This window comes from Rattus norvegicus, chromosome 18, assembly GCF_036323735.1.
Source record: "Rattus norvegicus strain BN/NHsdMcwi chromosome 18, GRCr8, whole genome shotgun sequence".
NCBI lineage: Eukaryota > Metazoa > Chordata > Mammalia > Rodentia > Muridae > Rattus > Rattus norvegicus.
This window is the reverse complement of record NC_086036.1, coordinates 60801197-60825762: the sequence shown is the minus strand read 5'-3', so window position 1 is coordinate 60825762 and position 24566 is coordinate 60801197. Positions and strand designations below refer to the sequence as shown.

The window sequence follows — 24566 nt, the reverse complement described above, 5'->3', positions numbered from 1 at the left end:
TCAGCAGCAGCCAACTCCAGGGGGGGTGGGGATGGAGTGGGGGGAGAGATCTCTATCTTCCTATGTAAGGAGCTGCCCTTGAAAACTACTTTGAAAAATCCCTAGCAGGTTTAGACTAATGAAAAACAAAACAAAAAACTAAAACAGAAAAACCCAACAAGAAAACAGAAAGTCACAGAACAAACAAACAAACAACCCCCCCCCAACACCTGAAATGAAATGGAGACAACCAAGCCAGCCCTCCACTCCCAAACACTGCCTATAAACAAGGAAGTCCCCTTCTGTGCACCAGGAATGCCAGCATCGCAGGCCAGCAAAGAGCCCTTCTCCACTATGGTATCCACACTTTGAGGGTTCATGGAACCCCTGCCTTGCATCCTCTGGTCTCGAACAGCCCAGGCACCGGCAGCTGAACATGCCACACATGGGGTTCTAAAAGCCCACAGTCAGTTGCAATATGGATTCCACAGAGTCTTCTTGGGTAGAAAAGCCTTTTTTCCCCCTGAAAGCAGGGGCTGTGAAAATGCACGAGAAAGCCACAGCAGCAGCTCCTGTCTCTTTTCTCTTGTCTAATTAATAAAAACCCTCTTCCCCTCATCTCCTGACACGACAGTCACTGGCTTCAGCTTTGCAGGGGCAATGAAGCTCACCTTGTCTTCCTCACACCTCTGACAGTGTTTAATTTCTGCGTCTTTTACATAGTTCAGTTATTGGGCCCCCACCACCTCAGGCAGAATCCAATTCAAACGCATGTAGACGACGTACGTTTCAATGTGAAATACAGTGGTGTCAAGGAACTCAGATCTGACTATAGCTTTTAATACGTCACATCTCTGACCTCTCTGCATCCCTTTAGATCCTAGCTGTCTTAACACAACACCATCAGAATACCCATGGAAAGTAACCAGGCTCATTAACAGAAGGCGTGGCCCACACTCATTTATTCCAGGCTTACGGACACACTACTAAACTAACAGTTTATGAATCACCAGATGAGATGGTAAAGAAACAAATATCACATTTTAATCACACTGAGTATTTGCATGCATGAGTAACATACATGACAAATGACAGCTAAACACCAAAGAACAATTCAGTTGAATATGTTCTGGCCTTTCATTCTGATTCTCTCAAAATAAATCATTTTTATAAATTCGGTAACTTATACTAAGTTACATAAGGCAAGTCCTGACGGAAGTAAGACTTCTATGACTGCCATCTAACGATCTGAACTTAAACCACGAGTCTTCCAAGTAAACCATTGCTCGGCTTAAGATGATATTTCACCGGAAGCCAGGGACGGCTGGTACCTCCCTCTTCTCCAGTGAAACGTCACAGAAATAGGGACTCAACACACAACAGGAAGAAGGTTTGTGCATTTTCTGCCCAAAATAATGATTTCTAAATCGGAGAACAATGTTCATAGACTTTAAGCAGTGACTCTTTTCTTTTTAAAAGATACCAAAAGTAACCTTCCTGTGTTCCTTTGGGAGACGAACACTGTACATTTTTCTAAACTGTCAAGACGGAGAAGAAAGCAAAAACAGATCCTGGTTCATGCCATAGCCCCTTTCAAGTTTGTCTGCCAACTCCTTTACCCACAAGAAAAAATCCCGCCGGCTCTCGCTAACCCTCAAAAGCACTTACAATGGAAGAAACTCTAGGTATGTGTCAGAGTAACATCCCCGATAGGAAAACAATATTACGACAAAAATTGCACTCTGTGCCAGTGGATGCCATACACCCACACCACGAACTTACAGTGGTGTCTTTGTTCTTACCTGTGGTTGTCCTCAAGGATCAAGGCAAACAAGACACGTGTGTTGCTGGGAAGTGCCGGGCTGGACTGGTGTTGAGGAGTCCACCTGGGCAACCCTGGGACTCCCTACCTGGTCTTCTACCTTCCTTGCTTCAGAGCAGCGTCTGCACCACGCACCTCTCTCTGTAGGCACTCTGAACACCAGCAAGTTTTAACACATCTGAGAAAGGCTACCAGAACCCTGCTGCTCTCAGGCTGATGAATCACCTCAGGGACAGCTAGACCAGAATGCTTCTTGATGGGAACCTGGACTCATGTCAAGCTCCACCCAGTCCCTAGCTAAGGATTAACTCCACCCAGCTCTGTAATTAGCTGAAATCCTCTCACCCAGTGCCCTGCAGTCAAGTTACCTGTGCTTGCTCTTAGAGTATCTTCTCTCCCAAGGACAGTCCTCAATGGACTGTTGAACCCAGTGTGGGATGTGAGCACAGGTCATGTGGTCTCTGGGCTATCTGGCTTGCTTAGAGCACTTGTTCTCTGGGTAGGCAGAGGACCAGGCTTCCACCTTTCACTTACCCCATCCATGGCTCACTCAGCCCTTGTCCCATTGTTTTAGCTGGGCCCCACACCAGACAGGTTGGAAATCACAACTTCCTGGCTCTCAGAGAGCTTAAAGTAGCTTCAAAACTAACTATCATCTATGACTACCACACTGAGAAGGAACAGCAGGTGAGACTGGGTATTTCGGGAAAGGTGAGTCCTGACTACAAATCCACAATCCCAGTAACCCCCCTCCACCCCCCATCTCCCCCACCCTGGGTGCCCAGAGACTACGGAGTACTGCCTTGTTCTGTGCACTTGACTCTTGACTGCTTGACTGGCTTCTCATTTGGGCAGCCTGACCACCTGTTCTTGGCCCATTGTTGATAAAACAGAGACCAAAGCAACTTGTGGATGAAAGGGTTTATTTCCCTTACACTTCCTGATCATTGTCTGCCTGGGGAAGCAAGGCAAGGAACTCAAAGCAGGAGGCTGGGGACAATGGCTAAAGAAAGAGGCAACAGAGGAACCACAAGTCCCTGTAAGCAAACACACTTAAAAAGATGTGTAAGGTGTGTGTGTGTGTGTGTGTGTGTGTGTGTGTGTGTGTGTGGAGAGGGGAGAAATAGTTTATATCTTCACATAAACACAGAAAGCACTGGGCTGGAAATGGCTAAGTAAGTGTCAGCCTTGCAAGCTCAAAGACACGAAGTTCCATCCTTCAGAATATATGTTTAAAAAAATTATTCCGGGCATAGTAGTGTCTATCTGTAATCTCTTCACCAGGGAGGTGGAAACAGCCAGATTACTGACTAGCTCACTTGGAGACCTCCGGGTCAGTGAGCGAACCTGACTTAAAAAATCAAGGCGGAGAGGGCAGGAGAAAACAACACCGGAGGGTGTTCTCTGGCCTGCACACATATGTGTGCATATCTGGACACATATGTGTGCGCACGTAAGTGATTAAAAGCACTTCTACTTCCAAGTAAATGCTACCTGTGATGGGTTGAGCCCCCGGGTGCCTCAGAATATAACCTCACAGATAGGACCATTAGAAAGGTAATAAAGTTAAAATAAGGTCAGTAGGGTGGATCCTAACCCAATGTGACTGTGTCCTTATAAAAGGTAAATCAGGACACACACACACAGGTGGAGGGACGACTGGAAGAAGATAGCCATTGCCAGCTAGGGAGAGAGAATTAACCAATTCCGATTTCAAACACCTTGACTTTAAGACCTCTAGGCCTGCAGAACTAGGAGGGGAAATGTGTGTGACAGTGAAGCCACACAGGCTGTGGGACTCTGTTATGGTAAACCTAGAGAAGGAATATTAGGTAAGTGATGACGCATACTAATATTAATATTAATGTTAGTATTAATATTAAAAGCACCAAACACATGGAACTCTGGTTCCCAGCTGTACGCTCTACTCCAGGACTCCCCTTCCTTCCCAGCAAGGATTCGACTGAAAAGTCATGCAGAATACCTCATTCGGAAAAGGGGAAGACCTTTCTCCATCAAATGTTCCCACTTCAGTCAAACATGGGTTCTCAGGTCAACCGTTTCCTTCTCTGGAACCCACAGAAACCAGTTTATGCTCAGCCGGCAACGCAACTGACCAGTCCTTAACAATCTCAGCATGAAATTCAGACATGTTAAAAAAAAAGTTTTTAATTAGTAGTGGCCAGAAGTCTAAGTGTGATTCCTTTTGCCTATGGGAAGAAACCAGGGCCCGGTCTTTCTACACCCAAGTGTGAGTACCATATTCCTATTCATTGGGGTATCATAGGACCATCCTACTAGCCTGATCTCCCATGTTTGTCTCCCCGAGTGCCCCTACTTAGACGACAGTGAAGGGTGACATGGACAAGACCTCAGATAACAAAGGGGACAGAGCAGGCCAGAGAGCCAGTCTACAAAAGGTTAGCTTAGCCTTTCAGTGTGGATATTGGGGCAGCTTCAGTCCTGGTTTGCTTTGGTGTGGGGCATCTTTTACACTGTAGGATGTTTGTCTGCAACCTTGCCACTGTCCACTAGGTAGCCGGTCCGCACAGGTATGAGAATGGAGAACAGAGAACAGCTACAGAGACTGCTCAAAGTCCCTGGAGGGTAACTTGGCTCCAGATAAAGCCACTGGTTGAAGGAACAGGACCTAGGGCAGATCATGGTGGTGGAGGCCTTGGAGCCATGGGGAAGGACTAGTATAGAATCCAAGGAGTGTGCTGGAGCTTTAGCATCTCCCCAATGGAAGCTGAAGAGGCTCGTGCCAGGCTGAGAAAAGCAAGGGCTGATAAACAGGAAGGAGTTGACGTCGTCAGACTGATGATGCCTCAGTTTCACAACACGGGCAGCACGCAGTCAGCACCTGAAGGAAAAGAGACAGCAGTCCTTCCCAGCATGCCCCAGAGTCTTCTCTGGCCAAGAAGAGGGCCCAGGAAGAAGAGCTGAGAACGACCAGGGAAGGGCCAGCCAGAAGCCTTCGTTCCTGTCTATTTCTTGGAGACAGTTCTTTTCCAAATGACATTTCAAGTTATTATTTTAAAATCGCACTGACGCTGCCCGGCTACAGTATAACCGCAAAACACAGAGAGCTACTCCCGGCCATTATGGAAGTTGAAGCAATAGGATCATAAATTAAAACTCTGCCTGGAATGCAGAGGGAGCACCACACTAGCCTAGGGAACTGACGGAGATTCATTTCAAATATGCAAAGTGGAGGAGGGGGAGAAGGAATGAGAAGGAGGTAAGAAGCTTGCCCAGAATGTACTTGGCCCAGGGTTCAACCCTCAGGGACGCACATTTTAAGATGCCGATGTTCCCATAATTCGGTATTATCGATTAAGTATGCAGCTTTGGATGACCTGCAGGAACTTCTGATGTACTACCAAACCACCTGCTCAGGACTGTTCATTATTCAAGGACAACTGGGTTGTTTATAAGCTAGGACTTATAACCGTCACTAATCAAATCATTTGCTAAATGTGGATTCTGATGGATGGAACTGAGGTCTTCATGCTTACAAGGTGGACACTAAGGTATTTCATGAAGTGAGCCCAGCCCAGTGTTTCTTTCTCTCTCTCTCTCTCTCTCTCTCTCTCTCTCTCTCTCTCTCTCTCTCTCATACACGCACACACATACACACCTTAACAGTCATACACACACTCACCTTACACATACAAACCTTACACTCACACACATACACACACCTTACACATACACACACTTACAGTCACACACACACTCACACCTTACACATGTAGGTTTTATAAATGACACTAAATCAGTATATTCCAATGAATTACAAGATGTATATATAATTCATTTATTTTATAAATTGTGTGTGTGTGTGCGTGTGTGTGTAAATGTGTATACACAATGAAGATGACCATGAGGACCAGAAGAGATTGGATTCTCTGGAACGGGAGGTGAAGTCAGTGAGAAGCCATCTGATGTGCTGATGTGGGTGCTGGGAACTGAACCCAGGTCCTCTACAAGAGCAAGTGCTTTTAAACACTAAGTCTATCTCCTGAGCCATGGGAAAGTATATTTAAAAGATAATTAAAGTTTAGCTAGCATATCCAAAAGGAATACGAATGGTTAAGAGTGACTTTAATCGGGCTGGAGAGATGGCTCAGCGGTTAAGAGCACTGACTGCTCTTCCAGAGGTCCCAAGTTCAAATCCCAGCAACCACATGGTGGCTCATAACCATCTGCAATGGGATCCGATGCCCTCTTCTGGCATGTCTGAAGATAGCTACAGTATACTCATAGAAATATAATAAATCTTTAAAAAAAAAAAAAGAGTGACTTTAATCAAAACAAGATCTTAAGAACATAAAATTTGAAATTCTTAGTATTCCAAAGATAGTTCAGGTTTGGTTTTTATTTTCTTTTAACTTTAAAAGGATCTGCCAACTAGTGAAATCTTCAAGGATTTTTTTCCCTAAAAAGCCTCCATGATTTAATGTATAATATGTAGTCTCTAAAAATTATTAAAAACATAAGCTATCATGAAATGTTTACCATAAAATACTGTTTATGTTTCTATATATCTAATTATAAACACAGCCAAAGGGCTGGAAAGAAAGGCAATGAGGTGGTGATCAATTCCCTCTCTGCTTGGGTTTATAGGATTTACGGGACTTATAGGCTTGTCTTTTATCTTTACATTTTATCTGCTGTGATTAATGAAGGGTATTTAAAAATGGTGACATGACTGTACTGTCACTTATTGAAGGATGAGTAATCACAGGGGGAGAGAGAACCCAGATGCTTGATGTAGAATAGAATCCCAACTTTCTCTGCCTTGCTCAGAAGCAGCTACAGTAGAAGAGAAACTGGGACACTTGGTGGGGGAGGAAGGAAACGAAGCAAAACAAGGATGACTTGGTGCTGGCAAAACTCTTTATGTAACGCAGACAGAGCTTTGTGACCCTGGGTCTTGAATTTCTCTACGAAGGTCTTCAAGCAGACTCTCCTGCCTTGGTTTAGTTTATTGTCCCAGTACCTAAGTATAAAAGAGGACGCATGTGTGGTTAGGGTCCTTCATAGGTTCCCGGATCATGTTCTTCTGCACTTATCAAAGCTTCAAACAAGGGTTATGGTTTTACTGAGAGGAGGACTGGGCCCCTGGATTCTCCAAATGCCATTCAGTACACAAGGCTGTACGCTGCTCTGCCCCAAGCATATATACGGCCTCCCAGTCTGTATCTCTGAAACCTCTGGCAGCTTATAGCTATGCCCGTTTGTGAAATGACTGTGTTCCTGATGTTGAGCTTTCAGGGCTGTTATCTAGAACTCCAAACACACGTCAAACACTGTGATGTCCACCCAACACTGGCCAGTCTCCCAGCTTGTTTGTACTTGGAAGTCTAAGGAGCTAAGAAGACTTCAAAGGAGCTCAGGCTCTGCTACTCCAACACATGCAACACCCCACCACACAGACACACCTCAGGGGCTGTCAGTCACACTCTCTTGTTGTCCTTCTCACACGTCCCACTCATCAGCTGAAAGGTGCCTGTGTGCCCCCTTCTCTCCTTTCTGCACCTGAAGCTACTACATATGTTGAAGCCCTCATCCATTGTAGGCTCTTACTACAGCCTCCTAACTACCCTGGGGCCACTCTCACCTGCAACACTGACAGAGAACCACTCCCATTTCTGGCAACACGGAGGTCCACTTCCTTCAACCTCCACCATAAAAATGCAAATTCCTCATAACAGCCCACACAGCCCTGAAGAACTGTGGCTCCTGCCTGTTCCCTAAACCTCAATTAGACCACTCTCCCACTGACCTTGCCAAACCTTTCAAGTTCATTTGGACCTGCCTCTTTCAGACTGTGTCTCCTGAAAGTCCTTCATTCTTAAAGGACTATCGACTATGCCGACAGGAACACAAATAGGAAACGCATAAAAAGTGTTTAGCTACCAAAATTCTTTTTAGTTAGTAATCCCATTTCCAAGAAAGAAACACAAAAACAGAATCCAGTTTAAAACCTTTTGGTTTTGCACAAAGATATTCACATCTTTTCCCACTTTCTTAAAACAAGAACAAAAGGGGTTGGGGATTTAGCTCAGTGGTAGAGCGCTTGCCTAGGAAGCGCAAGGCCCTGGGTTCGGTCCCCAGCTCCGGAAAAAAAAAAAAAAAAAAAAAGAACCCCCCCCCCCCAAAAAAAAAACAAGAACAAAAAAACTAGAAGCTCTCAGCAGACAGGACAAAACAAGACGCTTGAACACTCAGAAACCCGAATGTCATTACGTATCACATGGTGGAATAAGTTACAACGTTATGAGGGCAATCAGAAAAACCCACACTCCCTCCCAAAAGATAAACAGAGAGACGTTGCCTGGTATGCAATGATGCAGTAGTTGACAGTCGTTTCCTCCTTGTGTTTAGACATAGAAACTTCTGTCATTTTTCCAAGGAGAGGGGAAAGCCCCTTTTTATCTTTAACAAGAACAAGTAATGCTATAAATAATTGTTAACTTTCCAAGGCACTACTGAAGGGCTATACTGAAAAGCGCAATGTTAAAAGTGTCTTCATAATAACATGCAATTAATTGAGGGTGAACACTGGCTGCATAAAGAAGTGGTCGAATCCACTTGTTTTCTTTTTATAAAGAACTTCACAGCCATGAAAAAATCAACAACACCCTGGGAGGGAAAGGGACAAAAGGCTACAAGCCAGTACTTTATAAAAAGGAAACAAGAAAGCACTAAGAGTCCTGGACACTTCAACTAATTAAAGACAGAAAATGATGGCTTCTCCTTTCCAGGCTGGCAAAGTAAAAGGAGCGACAAAACAGGGTGATGCCAAGCACAGGAGAGAGGCTGTTCTCAGCACCAGCTGCAACCAGCAGGGAGGGACTAGTGGGCAACTTCCCAGTGTCTGCTCTGAAAAGTGGCAACCAGCTCGTGTCTGAGTGAACACTCTCCAGATGGTGGTGCTGTGTGGGAGCCCGGCTGCTTTGGGAGCATGTCACCAGGCTAGGCTATGAAGGTTATCCATCATACTTTTCCTGCTCCCTGGTTTGTGCTAAAAATGCTCTCATCACCTTGAACTTCACCACACTTTACCAAAAACGGACCAAAATGGCTGAGACCCTTGAGTCCATAGTGCCCACTGGTTAAGCTTGCTCTTTAAGCTGGGGTGGAGGTGGAGTGATCCATGTGTACACTTGCTCCCTCGGCCACTGTTCCTCAGACACCAACCGTATAGCTACTTATTTTGGCACAGGTTCTGCTGGCTAAGAAGGCTGGGCTGCTCAGTGGGTCCCAGGGGTCCTCCTGTCTCCATCTTACCAGAACCAGAACTACAGAGCCCATTAACACTCCCAGCCTCCTTTTCATGTGAGGGAGGTGAGGGTGAGGGAGGGGGGTGACTACAGTTATTGCCAGCACTTTACCAACTGAACTATATGTCTAGCCTGACTCTGGGAATGTTCAAGATGGATCGAAGATTCAATACTAGTAATTTTTTTTTTTACAGAAACCACAGCTACACCAACAAACACCACAGGGCTTTTCAAGATGGGGGCAGATGTGGGAAGATGTCCTTAGCTACATTAATGGGGTTTTGAAAAACACCCAAGCCATTTCACGTGCTGGAAAGCAATACACGGACAGGGTCTCGGGAGGGGGTGGGGGGTGGGGGGTGGGGGGTGTAGAAATTTAATTAGGATGCTCAGAAAAATCCAGAGAGATCAGGAGATCAACTCAGGAGCCCTGTGGCATAAGAAAGAGTCCATGGTCTAAGAGAAAGAAGCCAGGGTTTCTAACCTCAAACCACAGGCCTCTGCAGCTTCCTCCGCAGGGAGAACATGGATGCGGTTGACATGTAGTCAGCCAGCTGGGCAGCAGCAGCTCAGCTGCTAATCTGGCAGGGAGGAGAGGTTTGGGAATCCGGTTGTCCTGTTCTTTGTCATCCGCATCAACCTCTGCTCCCCACCCCCACCCCCACCCCAGCTCAGCCCAGGAACACGTCCAGCCCTTCCCCATGCTTACAAAGTGTATCTTTTACTACACAAGGGTTTTCCCTTAAAATGCGCCCCAATGTCTTATTTATTATTAATCGTTTTATTCGTTTATACTTCATATGATATCCCCCTTCCTAGTTTTCCCTCCCCAACCCCCCAGCCTCTCTCCCCCTCCCCTTTGCATCTATGAGGGCGCTCCTCCACCCACTCACCCACTCCCGCCTCACTGCTCTCCCGTCCCCAGGCGCTGATGTCCCACTGTCTTTCCCACATTAGGTTTTGTCCAAGTCCTCCCTCGCAGCAGGACTTTACAAATTTCTCACATTTGCTTCTTAAAGACTGCATTGTCTGTATGGGGTTAGGGTTTAGAAGACTCTGGGGCTTATCTGTGGCAACACAAACTGAGTCATCCCTGGGTCCTTCCTGCCACCCCGCTCCAGAGGAAGACAGAGCCTAATCTGTACCTTGAGAGCAACACAGTGCGCGTGCGCGCATCCCTCTTATCGCAGAGGAACTGCCCCTTACCCAGAGAGACAGCCTCGCGCTCTGTCTGGTTCCACCGAGTCCTTTGGACCCTGAACCATGCGGCTTTGAGCGTGGAAACGTTTCTCAGCATCCTGTGATCGTCTCTGGGCCAAATCTGTGCTCGCTTGACTTTCTTCCCTCACATTCACCTCGGCTCTTCCCCCAGAATTATGCATTTATCCTTTGATAGAGACATCAGGATTGGTTTTTATTCGATTTAAAAAAAGAACAACTCTGCGATTCTAAAAAGGATCACAATAAATTTACTTGTTAATCTGTGTTAAATACATTTGTGGCTTTATAGTTTCACTCTTTGGGGATTTAGTTCATATTTTCACTAAGGATGATGTCGGAATAGTGTGCTTGTTGTTTTGTTGTTACTGTTGTGGTTGTAGTTGTTGTTTTTGTCAACTTGACACAAGCTACAGTCATCTGAGAAGAGGGAATCTCAATTCAGAGAAGGTCTCATCACACACACTGCCTCTAGGCAAGTGTGCGGGGGTATTTTCTTGGTTAATGATGGGTGTAGGAGGGCCCAGGTCATTGGGGTGGTGCCACCCCTGGGCAGGTGGTGTTCCTGGACAGTATATGAAAGCAGGTTGAGCTAGCCTGTGAGCATTGTTCCTGCCTGGCTTCTATTTTAGTTCTTGCCTCCAGCTCCTTCCTTGAGTTCCTGTCCTGACTGCCTTTCAAAATAGAGTGTGTGTAAACTGACATAGACTCTTTGCTTCCTGGGTGGCCTTGTCATGTTGTATACCACACGGACAGAAAGGAAGTGAGGACAGAAACTACACCAGGAGTGTGGGATGTGAATGCTGTGACCATCGTGGGAAGGCCTGGGAAGGAGTTCAGAAGTGTGGGCTAAAACAGTCACTGAGCAATCGGAGCTTAATGGGCTGCTGGGTAGGCTTGGAAGATAAGAAGGTTGACAGCAGTGCAGAAGATGGTGGCCCGGCTTGTGACGCTTCAGGGGAACTTTTGAGAATCCCTTCAAGACTATCGGGACCATTCCATATTTCAAATTAAGAATCTGTGGTTCTGGTCAGCTGGGGCTGATGAATCAACTGTGCTTAAGAGCCCAGAACCACTAATGGGAATTCTTAGCTTTGCTGGAAAATTAGTGGTGTGTAAGAAGAGGCCAGCAGCATTGAGATAAAATCTTCTGAGAAGTGGTTGCTCTGGGTCAGTGACCAGAAGCTGTGGTGTAGCAAGGGTGTGCCTTGTGTCCGTGGCTGAACTTGGTAATGGGTATGAGCTTCTCAGGTGGTCCTGGTTTGAAGACATGGAAAGTGTCTGAAGATTGGCACTATGAGAGATCAGGAGAGTTGTGGATGCAGCCTCAGATGCAGTTGAAGGAGTCATGCAGACAAGATGGGGCTTGGAATCATTTGGCATGGTCACAGTACCTGACGACAGCCCAAGGAAGGCAACTGGTGAAGGGCAGTCAAGTAGCAACAGAGGTACCAGAATTTTGGAGATGCCAGGACAGCAACAGTTATAGGGTGGAGCTGGCCTGAACCTAGGAGACAAGCTATTGTCCTGTGAAGGGCAGGGCTCAAGAGGAGCCCGACGATTGTCAATGAGTCTCAGACCGAGGACGATGACTGTATGATCCTACGTATAGGGCTGGATGTTGGTTTTGCTTTGTTGAAATTTCCAGTGTGCTCTGGTTCTAACGTGTGTAACTCATTTTATTTTGCAGGAACCTACAGTTGAGGGACTTTGGATTTTTAGAGACTTTGTATTTTTACTTTAAAAAATCCTTTGTATATTTGAAGGAGACTGTACTTTTAAAAAGACTGTGGAACTTTAAAAGTTATACTAGGCTTTATATTGTGATATTGGCAATCCGATGGGGGGGGGGGGACAAAAAAGAAAGGAACTTCAGCAATCAGATGAGGGGCAAAAAAGAAAGGAACTTTAGCAGTGTCAAACTTTTGTGTATCAAGTTCAATTGTGCTCAATGGTTTTTGGGTTTGTTTTGTTTTGTTTGGGTCAACTTCACACAAGCTAGGGTCGTCTGGGAAGAGGAACTCTTCATTGAGAAAATGCCTCCTTAAGATTTGCCTGGAGGCAAAGTATATTTTCTTGATGTGGGATGCCTCAGGTCACTGGGCTGCTGCCACACCTGGCCAGGTAGTCCTGGATGGTAGCTAAGAAAGCAGGCTAAGCAAGCTAGTTACACTGTTTCTCTATGGCTTCTACTGCAGTTCCCGCCTCCAGGTCTCTGCCGGGAATTCCTGTCCTGACTTCCCTCAGCCATGAAGGGAGACCAGAGCTTTAAGATGAAACAAATCCTTTCCTCCCAGAGTTGTTTCTGGCTGTGAGTAGAAACCCCAACTAAGACAAATGGTTGCCTTGCGTTTCCATGCATTCGTCTTTGAAAGAGCAGGCGGTTTCCTAAATAAAATGTTTATTGTTTGTGTTTTAAATCTAGCCCCCCAACAATTGTTACTGTTTTTAGAAACTGCTTTCCCTTAGAGGCTCTTAGAATTCCAGGCACACAAACCTTTCATCGAGCCTTCAGTGCAATATTAAATAATTGTAAAAGGGGACTCCTTGCTGATTCCAAATTTTAACTGAAACATTTTGAGAGTTTTGACTTTTAAATTTCTGCTGTTTTCTCTCTCTCTCTCTCTCTCTTTCTCTCTCTCTCTCTCTCTCTCTCTCTCTCTCACACACACACACACACACACACACACACACACACACACACATGTGAGCATACCTTTTGTTATTCTTCTTCCTCCTGGTTTGCCTTTTCAAACTTATTATATTATTAATAGCTACTATCTTTATCAGCCAGCTTCTCAGCCTCTGCTGCCCTGGTAAACACACATCTCCTGATAGCATCTAGAAAAGTCTCCAGTCCTTTAGCACCCAGTTTCACTGGAGGGAAGCACCGACTATGACGTATTAACCTTTTAATATAACCCACAAATCTATTCGTTAATAAGTTATTGTAAACTCTTTGCATAGATAATATTAGTCTACACTGCTCCATGGGGTTACAGTGATGGTTTAGTGCTTAACTGCTCTGGCAGAGGTCCTGGGTTTGACTCCCAGTGTGGTGGCTCGTAAAAAAAAAAAAAAATATTCAAAGTGTATCCGTATTTTATTGTCTGACAATTCCATAAACCCATTAACACATTTTAATAAAATCCACCGCCTATCCCCAACCCCACCCTAGCGCCCCCACCACTCTTCCCTCCCAGGTTACTGTGCTGTTTTTACTTTTGTAAAGTCTACCAAATCTATTTAGTGCTGCTTGTGTGTGCACTGGTAGAAGACCCTCTGTTGGAGAATGGGCAACCTCTCAGGGACTGCATCCTTGCAGAAAACTGGCTCTCCACCTACCCAGCAGCCACCAATGGTCAACAGCTCCTCAGTTAGGGTAGGACTTCACGAGCCCCTCCCCCACCCACGATGGGAGAACCCAGCTCTCAGGTTAAAATTATGCTGATTCTCTAAGTGTACTGGGAGCCTTTCCGTGTGTCTCCAGGCCTTTGAGTAGTACAAGTAACACTGAAACTTTGTGTTCTTTAAAGGTTGGCTAGGATAGCTAAAAACAAAACTAGGAAACCCCATGCAGCCTGCCTGCCCTTTTCTGCTCTCAGCTGCCCTTCTTGTCTCTGCTATAGAAACTGGTCTATCCAGCTTTACACTGGTTCTTGGGTAGGTTTTGGCCATTGGTGTTTTACTAGTGAATCAGCCCTATGTTTTCCAGTGTGTTGGCTAGGGCTGTGCCCAGCACTTTCCTGTAAATACTGCTACCCACCTGCCGTGCATCCAACCCGTCTCTCTTCCCCGTTACTATTGCCCAACTCTCTTTATTTGTTTGTTTTCTGAGAAAGAATCTTGCTGTAGAACTCAGACTGACCTGAAACTCGGGGTCGCACCCACCCCCACCCCTTTCTCACTCTGTTTTAAAGGACTTCATGGAAAATTAAAAAAACAAAAAACAAAAAACAAACAAACAAAAAAACCCCACCAGTGCTTGTTCATTCATATCCCATGCAGGGTCTTACCTGCTCGACAAGGACTTGTACTTTCCTCCCTGCAGAATTCATCAAGGCAGAGAGGCTTGTGTGTGTGTACACATGGGGGGCTGGGGCACACGGTTTAGACTGTTATTTCTAGTGCAAAAGGAATGTGCTAAGGTCCTAGGGTTCTCAGAATTAGTGTTCTAAACCATGGACGGCTTCTCTTAAATCACCGATGGCTCATTGCGGCGCTCTGCCATTCTCCCACATGCTGTTCTTTGGGCTCAGTGGCTCAGTCACCATCCTGGGCCCCTACTCTGTATGGACTCCTGTCTTCCATTTGTCCTTCTGACTGACCAGCTGCTGAATTTCCTTAGCAATCCGGACTTTGCTTTGCTTCTAGTTTAACGGTCACCTTCATCTGTTAATTTCTCTTTCCTTTGCTTTGCCTATTTTCTATTCGATGTCTTTCAAACTCTTACGGTGCAAACGTCACTCCTTCAAGTGACTTTTGTACCCCCAACCTTCGATACTAAAAGTACCTTCCCTAGTCTAGACGAATATTATATAACATTTAAAAATTTCTACAAAGAGCAAGAAGAAAAACTAACCACAGAGGGAAACAAGAATTTTAAGAGTCTCTAGCTCAGGCTGCCCTGGAAAATCCCAAGGTAGCCAAAGAACCTTGACTTTTTGATTCTCTTGCCTGCCCCACCTGAGGCCATTGGTCTACACATCACACATGGTTTAAGTCAGATGAAAGTTTTGAGAGCCGTGCAATTAAGTCGGGGTATGAACACATAGCTGGCCTTCTCTGAGTAGAGCATTAGCAAGCCAGCAGGAGATGATGGCTCCATCTGGTCTTAGGCTTAGTTAGGGTTACTATTTCGGTGCTGAAACACCATGACCAAAAGCAGGTTAGGGAGGAAAGAGTTTATTTGGCTTACACTTCCACATCTGTTCATCATCAAAGGAAGTCAGGACAGAAATTCATAAGATTGGGCTACAGGCAAGCATGTAGGGCACTTTCTTAATTAGTGATTGATGGGGTGGGGAGCAGACCATTGTGAGTGTTTCCATCCCTGGGTTGGTGGTTCTGGGTTCTATAAGAAAGCAGGCTGAGCAAGCCGTGGGGAGCAAGCCAGTAAGCAGCACCCCTTCATGGCCTCTGCATCAGCTCCTGCCTTCAGGTTCCTGCCCTCACTGCTTTTGATGATGAACTGCTATGTGGAACTGTGAGTGAGAAGGATCAGTCCTTCTGAAGCCACTGCAGTCCCAGGTTCAGCCAACACACACACTATGAGAAGAAAGCCCTTCTTGGCTTAATGAGGCAAGTCTCAGAAGTGGATGCTGAAAAGACCAAGGCCTATGCATCCCAGAGTGGTGTGGGAGGCTCTGACCTACTTAGAAGGCCATCTAAGACCAGAAGCCACATGACTGCTAGTCCCTTGATCCTCACTCCAGGGAATTTTGAGGTGTTAAAGGTCCCAACCTGGCTGGAGGCATTTGAAAATGGCACTCAATCGCCTATGCTCTATTAACTCAGAATTAGTTTATGATCTGGAAAGAGCTTGGACTCATGCTTCCATTTTTAGACCCTATGACAAGAGATTGAGAAGAAAGCTCAGCCTCTTTAAGGGAAGACACTTTAGAGGCTCTGACTCATGACAACAATTGACACACTAATGATTTATCTAGGAGTTGAAGCAAGTACTATTGTCTGCGATGCTGGCGGCTATTATGAAAGCCAGAAGGAAAACCGAGTATCCTCTATACCTCTTTCATCTACTCCTGAACCCTCTCCCCCAGCAAGTGTCAATAAGATGCTACTTTGGTAACAGCAAGTCTTCTGCTGGCTACCACCTAGTGTTCCTTGGGGTCTCCAGAACCTGTGAGGAAACAATCTCTTCTTTGGGGGGCCAAATGTACTTTGCTGGGAGAGAGTCACATCTCTACCTTAAGTGAACAGCAACTAACGAACTGCACCCTGTTTATGCACCCTGTAGACCCCAAAGGCTGGCCAGAGCTTGGTTACTAGGGCACACAGGAGAGGGTACACATACCAGAGAACAGAGGCAAGTTTCAGGGTGACAGAGTCCCCAGAGAACACCATTGCAGAGAAGGGCAATAGTGCTGCTGCCATCAAGTCCAGACGTGTGGAGAAGGTAGAGCGGGGCTCGGGGATTCTTAGGCATTAAGCCTCTTAGACTCCACTAGCTGGCTCTTCCTAAGATGGACACCCCAGGTGCCTTAATCCACACAGTGATTCTAAACCTGTGGGTCATGATCCACTTAGAGGCATTAGCAACCCTTTCACAGGGGTCGCCTGAGACCATTGGACAACACAGATATTTACATAGCAAATACATAGCCAAATTACAGTTCTGACGTAGTAACTAAAATAATTTCATGGTGTGAGGGTCATCACAATATGAGAAACTGCAATTAAAAGGTCGCAGCATTAGGAAGGTTGAGAACCACTGCCTTCACACATTTCTACTGCACAGGAACAGCCACAGATTATAGACAAACCCTACCCCCATGCACATACACAAAGACTGGACTCCATTTATAGTGAGCAAAACAACTCTGACACTGCAGACCGACGCTCTGTTGGGACTCTAAGCAAGCACCCGTCCCCATTTTTCCGCAAAACCTGTGAATAAGGCATCTGCCTAGGTGCTGGTTCTTTCTCCTACCTATATATTACTTTTCACCCGTGAGAGATTGTCGGAATGATCTGTTTTTCAAAGTTCACTGGCCATCAGCTCTGTGTTCGGGTACAGAAATCACCTCTTTGCCCTTGCTACACCTTGCAGATTTCTCATCTTATGTTGAAGCACTTTCCAATCAGGTTCTAGGCTGGCGATTGCCATTCTTAGTGAACAAGTACTCATTAAAGCTTAAGAAAAGGAGAAAGTGGGAGAGGGCGGAACTAAGGTGTGTTTTTAGTGTACAGGATAACTAGAGAGCAGCTGTGTCAAGAAGCTTGCATACAGGATGGGTAGGAGGATGAACAGCTTGGGGACAATGCCATCTACAATACTACTGGCACCTCTCCTGTGCCCATTGGAGGTAGGAATGTCATTGGTTCCAACTTACATGTTCGTTCTGTAGTATTTGCCACATGGCGTCAAGAACTAACACACCATCATGCCCGTTTCGAATATCCACATACTACTCAAGGCCTCCCATTGTAGGAGGTGGTTATGACTCTTAGGTCCTGTTCTCCAATTGGTTCTTGATCTGTCAGTAAAGAAGGCCATGGGTCAGTTGCTGGGCAGAAGGGACAGGCAGAACTTCGGGGTCCTTGGAGGGAGGGAGACACAAGGAAGGAGAACGGGGTTTGCTGCCATGCTTTGGAGAGAGAAGATGTGAGGTCTTGGGAGGAGCTGGGACCTGTGGCCACTACTCCAGGCAGGTGGTCAGGGATGTTTGGCAGGGGCGAGATGGAACTAATCACTGAAGTTGACGGCAGGTAGATGAGATGGAGATAAGAAATTGGTAAGAGCACACTTTTCCAGGTGGGAGACAGTAGTGTCCAGCAATTGTGCCTAGAAGGCAAGTTGAAATTGAACGACTGTGTGTCTGTGTCTTTTATCCCAGGACTCAAGGGAAGCCTGAAGGGAGCCGGTATCATGGCCACTTCCCAGCGCAAAGGAGAGCAGAATGTAAAACTGCATGCAGTATCCCATATCTCAACAGGACTTTGTCGGTTTTGTACACCCCTGACCCTTTACCTCTGTGTTCCTCTCTTTTGTGTGTAATACTTCTCCCTCCTATCTTAAGCTATAAGATAGTATCTCTAGGCACTTCGGGCAGAGTGGCTGTCCTCCAAGGGTTTCTTTATGAGGCCAGGAATGAGCAGCCCAGTGCAAACAGCTCTGCAAATGTAAGAGAACGCTTGCTTCTGACTGAGAAACTTGACTTCATTTAGCCACGCTCCTATTGGATGCTTAGGACATCTGGTCCTCAGTGTGCAGAGCACCCTCATGGGGAGAGGGTCCCGAACATGGAGAAGACAGAAAGAAATGGGGAGGAAGCCTTCTCATAGATGCTTGTACCCCAAAGGGTATAAGAATGTATAAGGAGACATCCTTGCATAGGGGGTGTGGAGCACCGGTTCTCAACCTTCCTAATGTTGCAATTCGTAATACAGTTCCTCATGTGGTGGTGGCCCCCAACCAGAAAATTATTTCATTGCTACTTCACAACTGTGATTTTGCTACCGACCATCGGAAAGATGTGTTTTCCAATGGTTGTGATCCACAGGTTGAGAACTGCTGGTTTAGAGGGACCAGTACAAGAGGACCCTGGAACATAGACATGGTGCAAAGGAAACAAGAATGACCGTGGAGGCAAAGAGCGGGCAGTGATTCTTATCTAGAGCGAAGGGAGCAGAACAAGGAGGGAAGGAAATAGGCTAGAGCAGAATATATTTAGAGCAGTCTACCTGCATGCAATGGGAGGGCTAGAAGTTCCTTAGGGATGTGGGCGGGTCTCCATCAGTTCTCTTAAAGCAAAATCTTCTTCTAAGGACTAACGGATAGCCCTGAAGCTTCAAGATTCTGCTTCCCACGTGCTTTCTATTTTTATTCTGCAATGATTAATCATCTCATTTTCCTCTCCCATTGGACACACTCCCGTCTCTCCATCTCCTCCCCCCGCTCCCCACCTCCCTCTAGTTGAAATAACCCAAGCTCCCTAGGATTACAAAACAAAACTTTCAAATATTATCACTACAAACATTTCCTCTAAATATAGCCTCCATCCTGTTGAGAAAAGGCAAATATCCTTGCCAGGCGACCCCGTTTACCTTTCTCAATCTCTGCTACTTTTTCGGCCAACTGTGATGACCAGGACTCGTTGCCAGCGTTACCCAGCCTGACTGTTCTAGATCCAGACTCACAATTGTTCAAGTACTAGCTGGCTGATGATCATAAAACCACATTAGTTCACTGCATTAGAGACTGATGCTGTAATCAGCCATATAACCTTGTCATAGCAAACAGGTAGGTATACGTGTCTATAGTGGGTTCTGTATTGCTGTGGTAGACCTTAGGAGTACCTTGTGATTGTTGGTGAAGTAGTGAGATGTTCTTTAAAACACACACACACACACACACACACACACACACACACACACACACACACACACACGGTAGGGGGGAGGGTTAGTCTTTGTTGATAGGTGTCTGTCAGTGTGGACGACCATGGAGGACTGAAGAAGAAGGTGTTAGATCTCATGAAGCCACAGTAACAAGAGGTTGTGAGCTGCTGAACCTGGATCCTAGTGCCTGACTCCCTCTCCCCTTCAAGATCAGCGCATGCTCTCAAATGCTAAGCCTTCTCTCCAGGCACCCAGTCAGAGCCTTGTCTGTTAAGCTGTTCCTAGTTCACTGGATATTTGCATCTGGTTTACATTCTAAACCATCACGGGTAGGATGCAGAGTTCCTCTTTTTCTTGCCTTTCGTTCTTAGTCTCTTTTACCCCTCACTGCACTCTATTGAATTTCAGAGCTGGGAAGCTTGATTTTTATCTGAAAAAACAAATGACTTCTCATTTCTAACAGTGTATGGTATATTCTGGAGTCCCAGATTTCTACATGTGACCTTGCACCCTTCAGTGAAGACAAAGGCCTTATATAATATGTGTTTAAGGCTAGGAAGGATATGGAAATGCTATACCTAGTTTGGAAAAGACTTACTAAAGCTCACCAATATATGCAATTCCCTCACGTCACTGCCTGTCAGCGTAGACACAAATACTCATCAACGCAACACAGGAATCATGTTTGTCTGTCTAAATGTGTGGGGCGCTGATTTGGTTGACTTTATCTGGTGATAACCCTGCTCTGTGGAAATGTCAAGGTACCCATAGAATATCAGCATCACAATATCAAGAGACTTTTCTTAAAAAAATCCTTTTTGCACTGTATATTAAGCAAAGCCCACAGACAAACACTATAAATAAACAAAGCACGCCTAGAAAGTGGAAGGCAGGCAGACACAGTGGCAAAGTCTGTCATAAATCTAGCTATGCTTCACAACTTGTGAGAGCTGAATTTCACTTAGGTAAAGCTCAAAGCAATGGCCTTCTCACAGTGGACTTCTATAATGGGATTGGCTTGCACTGGGCTGGGCTGACAAGACTGACACAAATCTTAGAGCTAAGGAACTTCTTTGTATCCTCGATAAGTCACAGTACATAGTGGTTATTTTTCGAAATGTTATGAAATTTTAGGGTCTGATTCACCAAGCTTCCCAGACAGCCTGGCAAGACTGGGTTTATCTCAGAGATGACGATCAAGTGGAGAGCTTACTTTAATTATGTAAAAAGTAAGAAGAATTTGCGAAATGTTTTTTATCAGCCATAATTATTTCAGCGTTTACTAATTTGGGTGCAGCTAGCATAGCATATGGGGGGAAGATGATCTGTTTCTCAGTATTGAGACTCCTCTTTTTAAAACAAAAGCAACCCTTCCTTTATTTGTGTATTTTTATCAACACTAGACGACGGTACACTAGAACCTCACACTCACTGTACAAAACACACGCATCCACTTAGATTACTGCCTGACACTTTCCAAGACTGGCCACCCGGAATTTCAATCCAGACACCAGAAATACCGAATCTGACATAACATGATTTTTATCTTGACAACAATTTTATTACTTGCAAGGGCTTAGGCCAACAAGTCTGTTTGTGCGTAACTTAAGGAGTGATTGACAACCGAGCTTTTATTTAAGTACACACGGGAGTCTAATGAAGCAATTATTAATAAGGTTGTGTTCATGCATGCTCACACATGCACCTCATGGCCGCCATAAGGCAAGGCTGTGGAGCTAACACGCTCTTGTGTGCATATAGGCAACGATTGGACCACAGTGCTGTTCAGTGTTCACGAAGGCGCTCAAAGCCTGTATGTCACACTATGCCACATATTTACTGTTTACACACTCCACCACAGAGCTTCTGCCATTTCTATATAACTTATTATACTCCATACCATATCAGGGACACAGAAAATAGTCTTCCTGTGTTGTGAGGGGAGGGCAACAAGGAAGAAGGGTCTAGACACATTCGATACAGATGCAGTTTTCTCACTCACGTATTTTCAGATTTCTGTTGAGTCTCTGATTGCTTGAAGCTGTGGATCTGGAACCACAGATGTGGACTCTACAGGGGACAAATGCAATAAAGAAAGCCAGAACCACAGATGTGGATTCTACGGGGTTCGCATGCAGTAAAGAGAGCAGGGGCACTTGTCAGGACTTCCAGGATGGCTAGAGAAGAGAAGCTGTGATGAACACACTGAGCAGGAAATGGTGGGCAGAACTATCTAGAAAAGACCCCTCAGCAAAGGGGGGCCCATTCCAGGCGAAGTCTGGGTGATACACAGACAGCAGGCTGGAGGATGCATGGGAGGAAAGTGAGAATCCGTATGTTCCTGGTGACCAACCACTGCTGTGTCCCCCTCCTGAAGGCGGCATCAGATGAGGGAGGGCTTTCTCATAATCACCTATTATAGGGGGCCCCTTGGAACCCACAAATCAGGGGCAGGGCCTGACACCTGTCTGCCTAACAAGCTCTGCTACTGGCCCATGGTCTGCACTTTTCCCTAGACCCACTTTGACTAGTACTTCCCTAGACCCAAACCTAGCCAAGGCAGGCAGAGGGAGGTAGGAGGAAACAGAAGGAATACACTTGCTGTGGTGGGAATGAAATGAGTGTGTGAAGGGAGGGTTAGGAGACAGGGACTGACAGTTTATAGACTTCATGTGCAAGCCCTCTCTAGCCGTCTTCTAAACGTGGGGCAGGGACCTCTTCTTTGAGCTCAGCAGAGTGGGGCGGAGCCTAGCAGAGCTCTACAGAGGTAGGCGGAGCTTAGTATAGCTCTGGAGAGACCGCTTGTTTGCTAGATGAGTGAGTGTGTGACTAAATCCCACCAGAATGCCAGAATAAACCCCACACAGGGCTGTTTATTCCAGAACACCAGCCACACCTCGGGAATAGCCAAGTCTACCAGAAGCGGGCTGGAGTACTTTCTGTGCATCCAGTGCACATGTGGGCCCTCCGCGTGGCAAAAGGGTGCTGGGTTAGGTCCAAAGAAAACAGGAATGTTGGATGAAACATAGTTGAGAGGAGATTCTTTACAAGTCAGCCTTGATGGACAGTAACAGGCACCTCTGGCCCTCTCAAATACATGCAAAGCTACCCATGAGGGAAGCAAGTCAGTCTTCACATGAAGGACATCTCTTGACATTGGTTCTAATTTTCACAGTTGCTCAGTCAGGTCCAGTCTGATCAGGTCATCGAATCTCTTCTCTGGGTCTGAAATTTACCAAGCGCGTCTCTGGGGACAGACAGGCACGCAAAAGCACCTTCCTTTACCATTATCCCGACTGCAAAGCCCGTTTAATCTAATTAAGGCGTCAAGAAGCATATGCATAAAAAATTAATCTTGAAGATTTCTAAGAGCAGGCGGCATGACAATAAAAGGTGTCAGAACTGAGCGCACGATTAACTGAAAAGTGAATTAATTAACAGGCGAAGTTGCCCTGAGAACTGAAAGGAGGGAGGAAAACACGTCAGAGAAGACTAGAAAAGGAAAGTTAACCTTTTGGAGCCAGTTCCTTCATCCCCAAAGGGAGCACGTTAGACCGAATTAGCTCTGAGATCGCAGAGTCTGTTTCTAGAGTTGCACGTCAGCCTCGGCCTCACAGCGACAGCCACAGACATGGGTCTGTCACATCCCCACCTTGTGAGGGACGAGGCCCAGGCCCATCTAGAGACACAGAGCCCCACAGCCACATCTCCCACTTTGCTGCTTCTCTCTGTACCGATGAAGCCCCAGTGCAAACAGTTGGTGCAAGAAATTGTCAAGTCAGGGCGGGGCATATAGCTCAGTGGTAGAACAGTTGCCCAAAGGCTGCAAGGCCTTGATTTTCCACCAAAGTAACACACACATAGTCACATGCATCCTCACACACATAATGTGCATAAAAAGGATCAGGTAATTATTTACTATAGTTTTATTAATTATCAAGTTATATTAAAATAAGGCACCTTGCCAATAATTAGAACTTGAAAGACACTTTAAAAACATTTCACTTTTACCTATTTTTCTCTATCTGTCCATCTGTCTATCAATCATCTGTCTGTCCATCCATCTCTCCATTACCTTTCAATGCATGCATGTATGTATGTATGTATGTATGTATGTATCTATCTATCTATCTGTCTATCTATCATCTGTCCATCCATCTATCCAACAATTTGCCTGCCTTCCTGTCTGTCTGTCTGTCTGTCTAGCCTATACGTGGGGCCATGGTTGCCACAGCAAGCATGTGGAGGTCAGAGGACTACTCTTGGGAGTAAGCTCTCTCCTACCACATCAGGTCGTGAGGTGGCACTCAGCCCATAAGGCTTGGCGACATGTACCTTCACCAAAGCCATCTCCCTGGCCCTGTCAAAGACACTTTCTTACCTTAAAGCTGTATTGATGGCAGCTCTTTTTCTCTGTTAACTCTCTCTCTCTCTCTCTCTCTCTCTCTCTCTCTCTCTCTCTCTCTCTCACACACACACACACACACACACACACACACACACACACACCCCACACCGTTTTACTCCTTATGAACAGACCATGCAGACAGATTCTTTAAAGTCAAGCTCTTCATCCCAGCCAGACAGACACCTGAGGCTGGATGTACATGATAGAGGTGTCCTACAACAGATGCAAAAATGAAAACAGCAAGGAGCCCCAACCCACAAGTGCCCACCCACTTCCCACCATCATCTTCTCCCCAAAACTGTGGCAGCCCAAGTCTCCAGAAACCGCCACATGTTGGTGAGGGAGACAGAACCGCCATTTGAGAACCACTTTAAGCAACCGATGGTAAGTTTACATACCAGAGTTCAACAAGAATGGAATGAATAGTTTTACAAAGTACTGGTTGGAAAACGGGGTCAGTGAATAAAGCACTCGTCCTACAGGCGCAGGACTGGAGTTTGGCTCTGTACACTGAAGAAAAGGCAGGTGAGTACTGTGCAGCTTGAATCTCAACCCTCCTACAAGACGGAATGACGGAACGTGTGGACAGAAGGATCCCCAGAAGCCAGTGGGTCAGCTAGCCTGCTGCACACATTGATGAGAAAAGTGGAAGGAGACAGGTGCTGTCTGAAGATGCCCTCTGGCCCCCACATGAGTGTTGTCACACATAACTGCACTCACCCCACTGAAAATAACAGAATAATTAAAAACTCCCTTTATTAGGATA

General features: G+C 45.8%; 1 protein-coding gene across 11 annotated transcripts in view; it reads right to left on the bottom strand.

Moving 5' to 3' along the window:
- Nucleotides 1-24566, bottom strand: part of Nedd4l (NEDD4 like E3 ubiquitin protein ligase) — a 332907-nt gene that overhangs the window by 171062 nt on the left and 137279 nt on the right. The window contains exon 1 of one of the 11 annotated variants that reach the window (XM_063277202.1): nt 1782-2492. The exons of 9 other annotated variants lie outside the window; for them this stretch is intronic. The gene's annotated coding sequence lies outside the window, so the exon portion shown is untranslated. Of the gene's footprint in view, nt 1-1781; nt 2493-24566 lie in introns of those variants that run through there. One more of the 11 variants, XM_063277208.1, reaches the window with a different exon arrangement.